General features: G+C 39.3%; 1 pseudogene; it reads right to left on the bottom strand.

Annotated features, from left to right (window-relative positions):
* Positions 1 to 7,048: 7,048 nt before the first annotated feature.
* On the bottom strand, positions 7,049 to 11,780 carry LOC117090840 (annotated as a pseudogene).
* Positions 11,781 to 12,038: the final 258 nt, after the last annotated feature.

Below are 12,038 nucleotides of genomic sequence, written 5' to 3' on the forward strand. Positions count from 1 at the left end.
TGTGGAAAATGTTTCTTCAGAAGTTAAGTTTGCATGTCAAAATTCAGGATGGTTATCCTTTGAAATAGTCAAAGAAAGATTTATTACTTATAGCAGCTGTCAGTCCTGGTACTAGGAGGCAAAAGAGGAGCTCCATAGAAGGAAGTTTGGAAAGAGTAGATGAGTAGGATGTGTGCAGCCTTTCATGGAAAATAAAAGAAAAAAAACCTCACCTTTAATAATTTTCAATGCATATATTATAAATGTAATGTTTTTTCATTGCTGTGAACACCACTTAATGGTATAATACTGTGTAAATTTTTATATGGTTTGCTTCTTTCCCTTAATGTTATATTTTGAGACTCAATTACATTACATGCAAATGTAGTTCATTTATGTCCTTCATTTTATACTATTCTACTGCATTAATATAACACCATTTATTTACCCATTCTTAACTTGAAGTACAGCTGTGTTCCTTACAATTCTAAGTTATTTCTAAGAAAATTATTTTCTTCATCTTTTGATCTGAGACATGTTACGTGCAAGATTTTCTCCATAGTATATTCTTAGGAGTAGAATGGTGTATGCATATGTTTAACTTTATTCAAAAATATTGTCTGAAATGTTCTAATTTTACTGAGACACTCATACTCCACCACTATCACCATCACCACACAAGAAATATATGAAGGTGTTGCTCCACAACTTCACAAAAACATATCTCTTTTAAAAGTCTATTTCAGTTAGACAGAGAGAATAACTGAGAAGAAATATTGTTCAACATGTTAATTACAGTTAATGTATTGTGTAGACTTGGAGATTTGTAACAGTAGATAGTAAATATTCTCCTCAAACACAAAAAAATGACAAGTATGTAAAATGGCAAATGGTAATTCACTTGATATATTCCACAAAGTATAAAAAACAAAAATAAAAATAAATTCATGCAATTTTTTTGGCTATTGTGGGAAGGGATGCTGATAAGTGGAAAAGACAACAAATTAAATGAAAAAGGAAAACATCTCTTGATTTTCCTTTTTACTTGCTTATATTTTTTGGAGGGTGCTTCTGGTGGTATTCTTAATAATTGCTTGTTAAGAAAAGAAAAATAATTTTTAGAAAAGGGCTAACTAACCACAAAAGAAGGATTAAATAATTATTGAGAAACAAATAAAATACTAAGTGATGTAAAAAAAGTAAAATGTAGACATGCAAATCAATTTGTAGAAACGGATGGTCAAAAATGATTATAATTCAGAAAACCCATACATTAAAATGTATACATGTAAATATTAAAGTTTGCTGCATTAAACACTGCTGATTAATATTTCAGATAGAATTAGGGCATAAAAATTCATATAAAATTCTGGGGGAAATGCCCTCCTCAAAAGACATAGACTTTATTCTAGTTTTTCTTCTCATGGAGAAATTTTTTAAAAATGTGTTTGATAACACAGGTAGATTTTTTTCTTTATGATGGTTTATTACAGTAAAAAATATATAGAGTCATTAGAAGAGAGTGTGGAAAACATTTGTGGAATGTCTTTAACATCCATTCTCTTTTCTCTTTTCTATGTAGCATCCCAAATTTCAAAGTTTTACAGTAACATAATTTATTAGAATGTAGTCCTTTTTGTTGTTTGTTTTGTTTTCTCATTGATGTATTTCTATTATCATATAGTGGGCATTTGGTAATATTTGCTGATTGAATTCATTGCTTTAGACCCGACAAAAGCTAAAGCCATTCATGGTAGATAATCTTTCTAGCTATAGTAATTGGTCAGAAATGAACACACTCCCAAATACTGATAAACCAGAAAAAAAGAGACTAACAATTTAATTCCAGAATTTTGATAATCTATTAGGAAAATGATGTTTGTCACTTTTTGTAATCAGATTGAAAGGGCAATACATTTTCATGAACTGTGACTTTGATGAACTGCAGTTTTTATCTTTGAAACAGAAGGGTTAACCTTTCTGAGAACATAGTGAACAATGAGGAAGTTGAGCCAATACCTGAAAACAGGGAACTCTGCTTTAAATCAATGGTCTCTTCCTTTAAACAATGGGTAGAGACCTTTCTGAAGAAAAACTAAACCCTTTAGAGATGATGATTTGAATTGGAAATCTTCCTCATCTCAGCAAAGGGTACAATTCACCAAAAATCTGGGGGTCAATTTGATTTTTTTCTCTTTCCACCATTTTTCAGTTATAATCCAATATAGATTTCAATATAGATAAATATATTTTACATTTTTTTGTTTTTCTTTATCTTCATGGTCACTTCCCCAGATAAAATCCTTATTATGTCTCATCCAGACAATGACAATAGAAGCATATGCTTTATTCCAACTCTTTTGTGCCAACAATCCATTCTCTGCACTGAAGTATGTGCTGTTAAACTCTGTCCTCCCATTCTCACCCAAACGTGCTTCAGGCTCTTGCCTGGATATCTATTTCATTAAATATATGACTTTTTTTGCATGTTCACTGAAGCTTTTGTTTTTATTTTATTCGAAGTTACAATTGCACATAATTCAAAGAGTAAATATTTCTGTAGAACTTCCTGAGAAAAATGAGAGTCCTCTCTTCCTTTCCAGGGAGAGTCCTCTGTTCTCTCTCTCTCTCTCTCTCTCTATATATATATATTTTCTTTTTTTGAGACAGAGTCTCGCTCTGTTGCCCAGGCTGGAATGCAGTGGCATGATCTCGGCTCACTGCAAGCTCCGCCTCCTGGGTTCATGCCATTCTCCTGCCTCAGCCTCCTGAGTAGCTGGGACTACAGGCGCCCGCCACCGCTCCCGGCTAATTTTTTTTGTATTTTTAGTAGAGACGGGATTTCACTGTGTTAGCCAGGATGGTCTCCATCTCCTGACCTTGTGATCCACCCGCCTCGGCCTCCCAAAGTGCTGGGATTACAGGTGTGAGCCACCATGCCCAGCCGTCTTTCTTTTTTTTTTTTTTAATTTATTATACTTTAAGTTCTAGGGTACATGTGATGTGCACAACGTGCAGGTTTGTTACGTATGTATACGTGTGCCATGTTGATGTGCCGCAACCATTAACTCATCATTGACATTAGGTATTTATCCTAATGCTATCCCTCCCTCCTCCCCCAACCCCACAACAGGCCGCAGTGTGTGATATTCCCCACCCTTTGTCCAAGGGTTCTCATTGTTCAATTTCCACCTATGAATGAGAACGTGTGGTGTTTGGTTTTCTGTCCTTGTGATACCTGATACTTTGCTCAGAATGATAGTTTCCAGCTTCATCCATATCCCTACAAAGGACATGACCTCATCTTTTTATGGCTGCATAGTATTCCATGGTGCATATGTACCACATTTTCTTTATCCAATCTATCATTGATGGACATTTGGGTTGGTTTCAAGTATTTGCTGCTGTGAATAGTGCCACAATAAACATGTGTGTGCATGTGTCTTTAGAGCAGCATGATTTATAATCCTTTGGGTTATATTCAGTAATGGGATGGCTGGGTCAAATGGTATTTCTAATTCTAGATCCTTGAGGGATCACCACACTGTCTTCCACAATTGTTGGACTAGTTTACAGTCCCACCAGCAGTGTAAAAGTGTTCCTATTTCTCCATATTCTCTCCAGCACCTGTTGTTTCCTGACATTTTAAAAATCGCCATTCTAACTTGTGTGAGATGGTGTCGCATTGTGGTTTTGATTTGCATTTATCTGATGACCAGTGATGATGAGCATTTTTTCATGTGTCTATTGGCTGCATAAAGGTCTACTTTTGAGAACTGTCTGTTCATATCCTTTACCCACTTTTTGATGGGGTTGTTTGATGTTGTTCTTGTTAATTAGTTTAAGTTCTTTGTAGATTTTGGCTATTAGCCCTTAGTCAGATGGGTAGATTGCAAACATTTTCTGCCATTCTGTGGGTTACCTGTTCACTCTGATGATAATTTCTTTTGCTGTGCTCTTTAAATAGATCCCATTTGTCTATTTTGGCTTCTGTCGCCACTGTTTTTGGTATTTTAGTCATGACGTCCTTGCCCTTGCCTATGTCCTGAATGGTATTGCCTTGGTTTTCTTCTAGGATTTTTATGGTTTTAGGTCTAACATTTACGTCTTTAATCCATCTTGAATTAATTTTTGTATAAGGTGTAAGGAAGGGATCCAGTTTCAGCTTTCTACATATGGCTAGCCAGTTTTCCCAGCACCATTTATTAAATAGGGAATCCTTTCCCCATTTCTTGTTTTTATCAGGTTTGTCAAAGTTCAGATGGTTGTAGATGTGTGGTGTTATTTCGGAGGCCTCTGTTCTGTTCCATTGGTCTATATCTCTGTTTTGGTACCAATACTGTGCTGTTTTGGTTACTGCAGCCTTGTAGTATAGTTTGAAGTCAGGTAGTGTGATGCCACCAGCTTTGTTCTTTTTGCTTAGGATTGTCTTGGCAATGTGGGATCTTTTTTGGTTCCATATGAACTTTAAAGCAGTTTTTTTCCAATTCTGTGAAGAAAGTCATTGGTAGCTTAATGGGGATGGCATTGAATCTATAAATTACTTTGGGCAGTATGGTCATTTTCACGATATTGATTCTTTCTATCCATGAGCATGGAATATTCTTCTATTCATTTGTGTCCTCTTTTATTTTGTTGAGCAGTGGTTTGTAGTTCTCTTTGAAGAGGTTCTTTACATCACTTATAAGTTGGCTTCCTAGGTATTTTTTTCTCTTTGAAGCAATTGTGAATGGGTGTTCACTCATGATTTGGCTCTCTGTCCCTTATTGGTGTATAGGAATGCTTGTGATTTTTGCATATTGATTTTGTATCCTAAGACTTTGTTGAAGTTGCTTATCAGCTTAAGATTTCGGGTTGAGGCGATGGGGTTTTCTAAATATACAGTCATATCGTCTGCAGACAGGGACAATTTGACTTCCTCTTTTCCTAATTGAATACCCTTTATTTCTTTCTTTTGCTTGATTGTCCTGGCCAGAACTTCCAACACTATATTGAACAGGAGTGGTGAGAGGGGGCATTCCTGTCTTGTGCCAGTTTTCAAAGGGAATTCTTCCAGTTTTTGCCCACTCAGTGTGATATTGGCTGAGGGTTTGTCATAAATAGCTCTTATTATTTTGAGATATGTCCCATCAATATCTAGCTTATTAAGAGTTTTTAGCATGAAGGGCTGTTGAATTTTGTCAAAGGCCTTTTCTGCATCTATTGAGATAATCATGTGGTCTTTGTCTTTGGTTCTGTTTATGTGATGAATTACCTTTATTGATTTGCATATGTTAAACCAGCCTTGCATCCCAGGGATGAAGCTGACTTGATCGTTGTGGATAAGCTTTTTGATGTGATGCTGGATTCGGTTTGCCAGTATTTTATTAAGGATTTTTACATCAATATTCATCAGGGATATTGGCCTAAAATTCTGTTTTTTTTTTGTTGTGTCTCTGCCAGGCTTTGGTATGAGGATGATGCTGGCCTCATAAAATGAGTTAGAGAAGAGTACCTCTTTTTCTGTTGATTGGAATAGTTTCAGAAGGAATGGTACCAGCTCCTCCTTGTACCTCTGGTAGAATTCAGCTGTGAATCAATCTGGTCCTGGACTTTTTTTGGTTGGTAGGCTATTAATGATTGCCTCAATTTCAGAGCCTATTATTGGTCTCTGCAGGGATTCAAATTCTTCCTGGTTTAGTCTTGGGAGGGTGTACGTGTCCAGGAATTTATCCATTTCTTCTAGATTTTCTAGGTTATTTGCATAGAGATGTTTATAGCATTCTCTGACGGTAGTTTGTATATCTATGGGATCAGTGGTGATATCCCCTTTATCATTTTTTATTGCATCTATTTAATTCTTCTCTCTTTTCTTCTTTATTAGTCTTGCTAGTGGTCTATATATTTTGTTGATCTTTTCAAAAAACCAGCTCCTGGGTTCTTTGATTTTTTGAAAGGTTTTTTGTGTCTCTATCTCCTTCAGTTCCACTCTGATCATAGTTAATTTTTGCCTTCTGCTAGCTTTGGAATTTGTTTGCTCTTGCTTGTCTAGTCCTTTTAATTGTGATGTTAGGGTGTCGATTTTAGATCTTTCCTGCTTTCTCTTGTGGGTATTTAGTGCTATAAATTTCCCTCTACAAATTGCTTTAAATGTGTCCCAGAGATTCTGATATATTGTGTCTTTGTTCTCATTGGTTTCAAAGCACATCTTTATTTCTGCCTTCATTTCGTTATGTACCCAGTAGTCATTCAGGAGCAGATTGCTCAGTTTCCATGTAGTCGTGTGATTTTGAGTGAATTTCTTAATCCTGAGTTCTAATTTCATTGCACTGTGGTCTGAGAGACAGTTTTTTTTGTTTTGTTTTGTTTTTGGAGTGTGGTTGTTTCAATACCGTTCCTGCCAAGCAATATCAAAGTTGTCCATATTCTCCAAGTTTGTCATATTTTTTATAGACAATATTAAAATTTTTAAAGTATGTGTTGAGAAAGAGACCAGTCACACCTCTGGGGATTTAAAAATGAGAAGCCACATAAATTCTCTTCCTTAAAAAAGCTATTTCAAAAGATTTTCTTTAATATCATAAAATATTTTCATGGACAAGTGAGCTAGCAAACACACATGCACCAATGTGCCTTTTGACAAGAATACCCCCTACCCCAACTCCCACACCAAAGTGGACATGAGATTGGAGAAATGAATACAGCAGATGGAACAGATAGAAGAAAAAAAATCGTAAAAAGGATAGAATATAACTTTGTGCTTGGTTATTTTCCTATGTCACAACAAAACAAGACATTTCGGTGCAAATAGTTAATCTTTCCTCTTTTTTTTTCCATTTGGTGGAGAAAAAATACTTTTTCTATAATAAAATATGTAGTTTTTTGGTTTTTAACGTGACTTTTTTTTCTTTTTTGCAGAAAATAATTTTGTAAACTGTCACTTCCCAGGCAGGGAGGCTCGATGCCACGTGGGCCCCAGCTCGCCTGATGGAGGCTGGGAGCTGAAACCAAACCTAGGCAGGAGATGGGCGATGGTGGAGGTGCAAGGCAGGGCATGGCACACGGGACGAGGGCGGCTGGGTGAAGTGAATTAGAGGTCACTCTCGCCACATAGCACTGTGGGGAAGGATATGTAGTCCAGAGCACCTGGCATGGAATTGGAGCTGGTGTTGGGGACCATCTGTGCCATGCAGTACTCTGCCTGGTCAGGAGGCAGCTCATGGTGCAGCTCGTACATGGTAATGTAGTCCTTGTCCCCAGCCAGGATCTTGAAGGAAGCTATGACTTGGTCTGCTGTATCTGTATCAGCTGTCTCGTGGGACATGAAGTCGATGAAGGCCTGGAATGTCACTACCCCCAGCCAGTTGGGATCCACAATGCTCATGATGGAGGCAAATTCTGCTTATCCCTAGGGGTCATTGCCAATATCATAACCCAAGCCAATGAGGCAGGCTTTGAACTCCTCGGGACCCAGTGTGCGGAGTGATCCCAGTCAACGTGGTTGAAGGAGATCTAGAACTCATTCATCTGCTCCTGGCTGATTCCTTTGGCATCTCAGGTCAGGATCTGGTTCTCCACCTCATTGATGGTCCTGGCGATGGTGGTGAGCAGCTACTTCCTGCCCACACGGATGTGCTCCATGATATAGTTGGTGTGCTTGTTGTCGAAGATGAGTGCCTCCTGGATGAGCTGGTGGTTGCCCTCCAGCTGATCAATCTTTGGCTTATAGTTGATGATGCTCTTCTCATACTGCCACAGGTGGCTGAGCTGGTCCTTCAGGGTCCCATGCATCTCAATGGAGATCCTCCTGATCTGAGAGACAGTTTTTTTGTTATTTCTGTTCTTTTATATTTCCTGAGGAGTCTTTACTTCCAACTATATGATCAGTTTTGGAATAAGTGTGATGTAGTGCTGAGAAGAATGTATATTTTGTTGATTTGGGGTGGAGAGTTCTGTAGATGTCTATTAGGTCTGCTTGGTGCAGAGTTGAGTTGAAGTCCTGGATATCTTTGTTAACCTTTTGTCTTGTTGATCTGTCTAACATTGACAGTGGGGTGTTAAAGTCTCCTATTATAATTGTGTGGGAGTCTAAGTTTCTTTGAAGCTTGCTAAGGACTTGTTTTATGAATCTGGGTGCTCCTGTATTGGGTGCACATGTATTTAGGATAGTTAGCTCTTCTTGATGAATTGATACCTTTACTATTATGTAATGTCCTTCTTTGTTACTTTTGATCTTTGTTTATTTAAAATCTGTTTTTTTTTCAGAGACTAGGATTGCAACCCCTGCTTTTCTTTGTTTTCCATTTGCTTGGTAGATCTTCCTCCTTCCTTTTATTTTGGGCCTATGTGTGTCTCTGCACGTGAGATGGGTCTCCTGAATACAGCACACTGATGGGTCTTGACTCTTTGTCCAGTTTACCAGTCTGTGTCTGTTAATTGGGGACATTTACCCATTTACATTTAAGGTTAATATTGTTATGTGTGAACTTGATCCTGTCATTATGATGTTAGCTGGTTATTTTGCCCGTTAGTTGATGTAGTTTCTTCCTAGCATCGATGGTCTTTACAATTTGGCATGTTTTTGCACTGGATGGTACCGGTTGTTCCTTTCCATGTTTAGTGCTGCCTTTAGGAGCTCTTGTAAGGCAGGCCTGGTGTTGATAAAATCTCTCAGCATTTCCTTGTCTGTAAAGGATTTTATTTCTCCTTCACTTATGAAGCTTAGTTTGGGTGGATATGAAGTTCTGGATTGAAAATTCTTTTTTTTTTTTTTTTTTTTTTAAGAATGTTGAATATTGGCCCCCACTCTCTTCTGGCTTATAGAATTTCTACCAAGAGATCTGCTGTTAGTCTGATGGACTTCCCTTTGTGGATAACCAGACCTTTCTCTCTGGCTGCCTCAACATTTTTTCCTTCATTTCAACCTTGATGAATCTGGCAATTATGTGTCTTGGGGTTGCTCTTCTCGAGAAGTATCTTTGTGGTGTTCTCTGTATTTCCTGAATTTGAATGTTGGCCTTGCTAGGTTGGGGAAGTTCTCTTGGATAATATCCTGAAAAGTATTTTCAAACTTGGTTCCATTCTCCCTGTCACTTTCAGGTACACCAATCAAACGTAGATTTGGTCTTTTCACATACTCCCATATTTCTTGGAGGCTTTGTTCATTTCTTTTTACTCTTTTTTCTCTAAACTCCTCTTCTCACTTCATTTCATTCATTTGGTCTTCAATAACTGATACCCTTTCTTCCACTTGTTCAAATCAGCTACTGAAGCTTATGCATGCATCACGTAGTTCTTGTGCCATGATTTTCAGCTCCATCAGGTCATTTAAGGTCTTCCCTATGCTGTTTATTCTAGTTAGCCATTTGTCTAATCTTCTTTTAAGGTTTTTAACTTCCTTGCGATGGGTTCAAACATCCTCCTTTAGCTTGGAGAAGATTGTTATTACTGACTTTCTGAAGCCTACTTCTGTCATCTTGTCAAATTCATTCTCCATCCAGCTTTGTTCTGTTGCTGGCGAGGAGCTGTGATCCTTTAGAGGAGAAGAGGCACTCTAGTTTTTAGAATTTTCAGTTTTTCTGCTCTAGTTTCTCGCCATCTTTGTGGTTTTATCTACCTTTGGTCTTTGATAATGGTGACCTATAGATGGGGTTTTGGTGTGGATGTCCTTTTTGTTCATGCTGATGCTATTCTTTTCTGTTTGCTAGTTTTCCTTCTAACAGTCAATACTCTCAGCTGCAGGTCTGTTGGAGTTTGCTGGAGGTCTACACCAGACCATGTTTACCTGGGTATCACCAGCAGAGGCTGCAGAATGGCAAATATTGCAGAAGAGCAAATATTGCTGCCTGACCCTTCCTCTGGAAGCTTCATCTCACAGGGGCACCTGGATGTATGAGGTGTCAGTCAGCCCCTACTGGGCAGTGTCTCCCAGTTAGGCTACACAGGAGTCAGGGAACCACTTCAGGAGGCAGTCTGTCTGTTTCTAGAGCTCAAACTCCATGCTGGAAGAACCACTGCTCTCTTCAGAGCTGTCAGACAGGGATGTTTAAGTCTGCAGAAGTTTCTGCTGCCTTTTGTTCAGCTATACCCTGCCCCCAGAGGTGGAGTCTACAGAGGCAGGCAGCCCTCATTGAGCTGTGTTGGGATCCACCCAGTTTGAGCTTCCCGGCCACTCCTTTTACCTACTCAAGCCTCAGCAATTGTGGACTCCCCTCACCCAGTCAGGCTGGCACCTCACAGTTGGATCTTGCACTGTTGCGCTAGCAGTGAGAAAGGCTCCGTGAACGTGGGACCTGCTGAGCCATGTGCGGGATATAATCTCCTGGTGTGCCTTTTGCTTAGACCTTTTGAAAAGCACAGTATTAGGGCGGAAGTGTCCAGATTTTCCAGAAACCATCTGACACGGCTTCCCATGGCTAGGAAAGGGAAATCCCCTGGCCTCTTACAATTCCCGGGTAAGGCGATGCCCTGCCCTGCTTCAGCTCACGCGCCATGGTCTGCACCCACTGTCCAATCTGTCCCAGTGAGGTGACCCAGGTACCTCAGTTGGAAATGCAGAAATCACCCATATTCTGCATCGATCATTCTGGGGGCTGCAGACTGGAGCTATTCCTATTCAGCCATCTTGGAATGATTCCCAACTATTTTTTTAATAAGCTTACAAATCTTAGGCCATATTTCATCTACTCATCTTCCCAAACTCTACTGCTGTTTTGTCCTCCATTTTGCTGTAGCCAGTGCCTGCCTGCCTGCCTTCTTTCCTTCCTTCTTGCTTTCCTTCTTCCCTTCCTTCTTCCCTCCCCTTCTTCCCTCCCCACCCATTTCTTCCCTTCCCTTCCCTTCCCTTCCCTTCCTTTTTTATCTCTCTCTGTTTCACTTGTTTTTTGGGACAGGCTCCCTGTCATCCAGGCTGAGTGCAGCCATGGTGCAATCCTGGCTCACTGCAGCCTTAACTTCCTGGATTCAAGTAATCCTCCTGCCTCAGCCTTTCAAGTAGCTGGGACTACCAGCGTGCCACTGAACCCAATTAATTCTTAATTTTTTTTTTGTAGAAACAGGGTCTCACTATGTTGGGCAGGCTGGTCCTTAGCTCTTGCTGTGCCTCTTTTCTGTGTGCAAACACAATGTATTATTTCTCCTTTCAGCCTTTTCCCTAAAGGGTCCTGCCGCCTATAACTGGTTTCTTCTCCTCATTCACATTTCAGAATAGAGGTCGATTCCTCCAAGGTCTCTTTTACCAATGTTAAAGGGAATTTAAGGCCTTAATCTTGGTTTCTCTCCATTCTCTGTCTTTCACAACACTTTTTGTAATCAATAATCTTCTTGTTTAATGATAAGGGAACTCATTTATACTCTGTTAATCTCAGTAGAATTTAAAGGCAATCAACACTTACTCATTGCTGTTGCTCAGCTGTGGGCACCAAGAAAATGTTCAACTCATATTTGCTGAAAAAATCATATTTACATGATATTATTCAAGCCTACCATATGTATGTTTGTGATGGGATAGCAAACTTGCCATGTTTACATTTGGGGTGGGATAAGAGAGCTTTAGGTGCCTGGTAGTGTGGTGCTGCCATAGTCTCTTCACTGATAGTCTCACACACTTACTCAAAAAAATATAGAGCCTTTTCACAAGATGATGAAGAAAGAAGCTCCTGAAGCCTCCTAAAGCCAAAGTGAAAGCAAAGGCTTTGAAGCTCAAGAAGGCAGTGCTGAAAGGAGTCCACAGCCACAAAAATAAAGAGGATCTGCACATCACCCACCTTCCAGCGGCCCAAGATACTGCAGCTCCAGAGGCAGCTCAAATATCCTTGGAACATCACCCCCAAGAGAAAGAAACTTGACCACTATGTCGTTATGAAGTTGCTACTGACCACTGAATCAAGCATAAAGAAAATAAAAGATAATGCACTTGTATTCATTGTGGATTTTAAGTCCAAAAAGCACCAGATTAAGCAGGCTGTGAAGAAGCTCTATGACACTGATGTGGCCAAGGTCAACACCCTGTTTGGGCCTGATGGACAGAAGGAGGCATATGTTTGACTGACTCTTGATTACGATGCTTTGAATATTGCCAA

This window comes from Trachypithecus francoisi, unplaced genomic scaffold (assembly GCF_009764315.1).
Source record: "Trachypithecus francoisi isolate TF-2019V2 unplaced genomic scaffold, Tfra_2.0 Lachesis_group11, whole genome shotgun sequence".
Lineage (NCBI taxonomy): Eukaryota > Metazoa > Chordata > Mammalia > Primates > Cercopithecidae > Trachypithecus > Trachypithecus francoisi.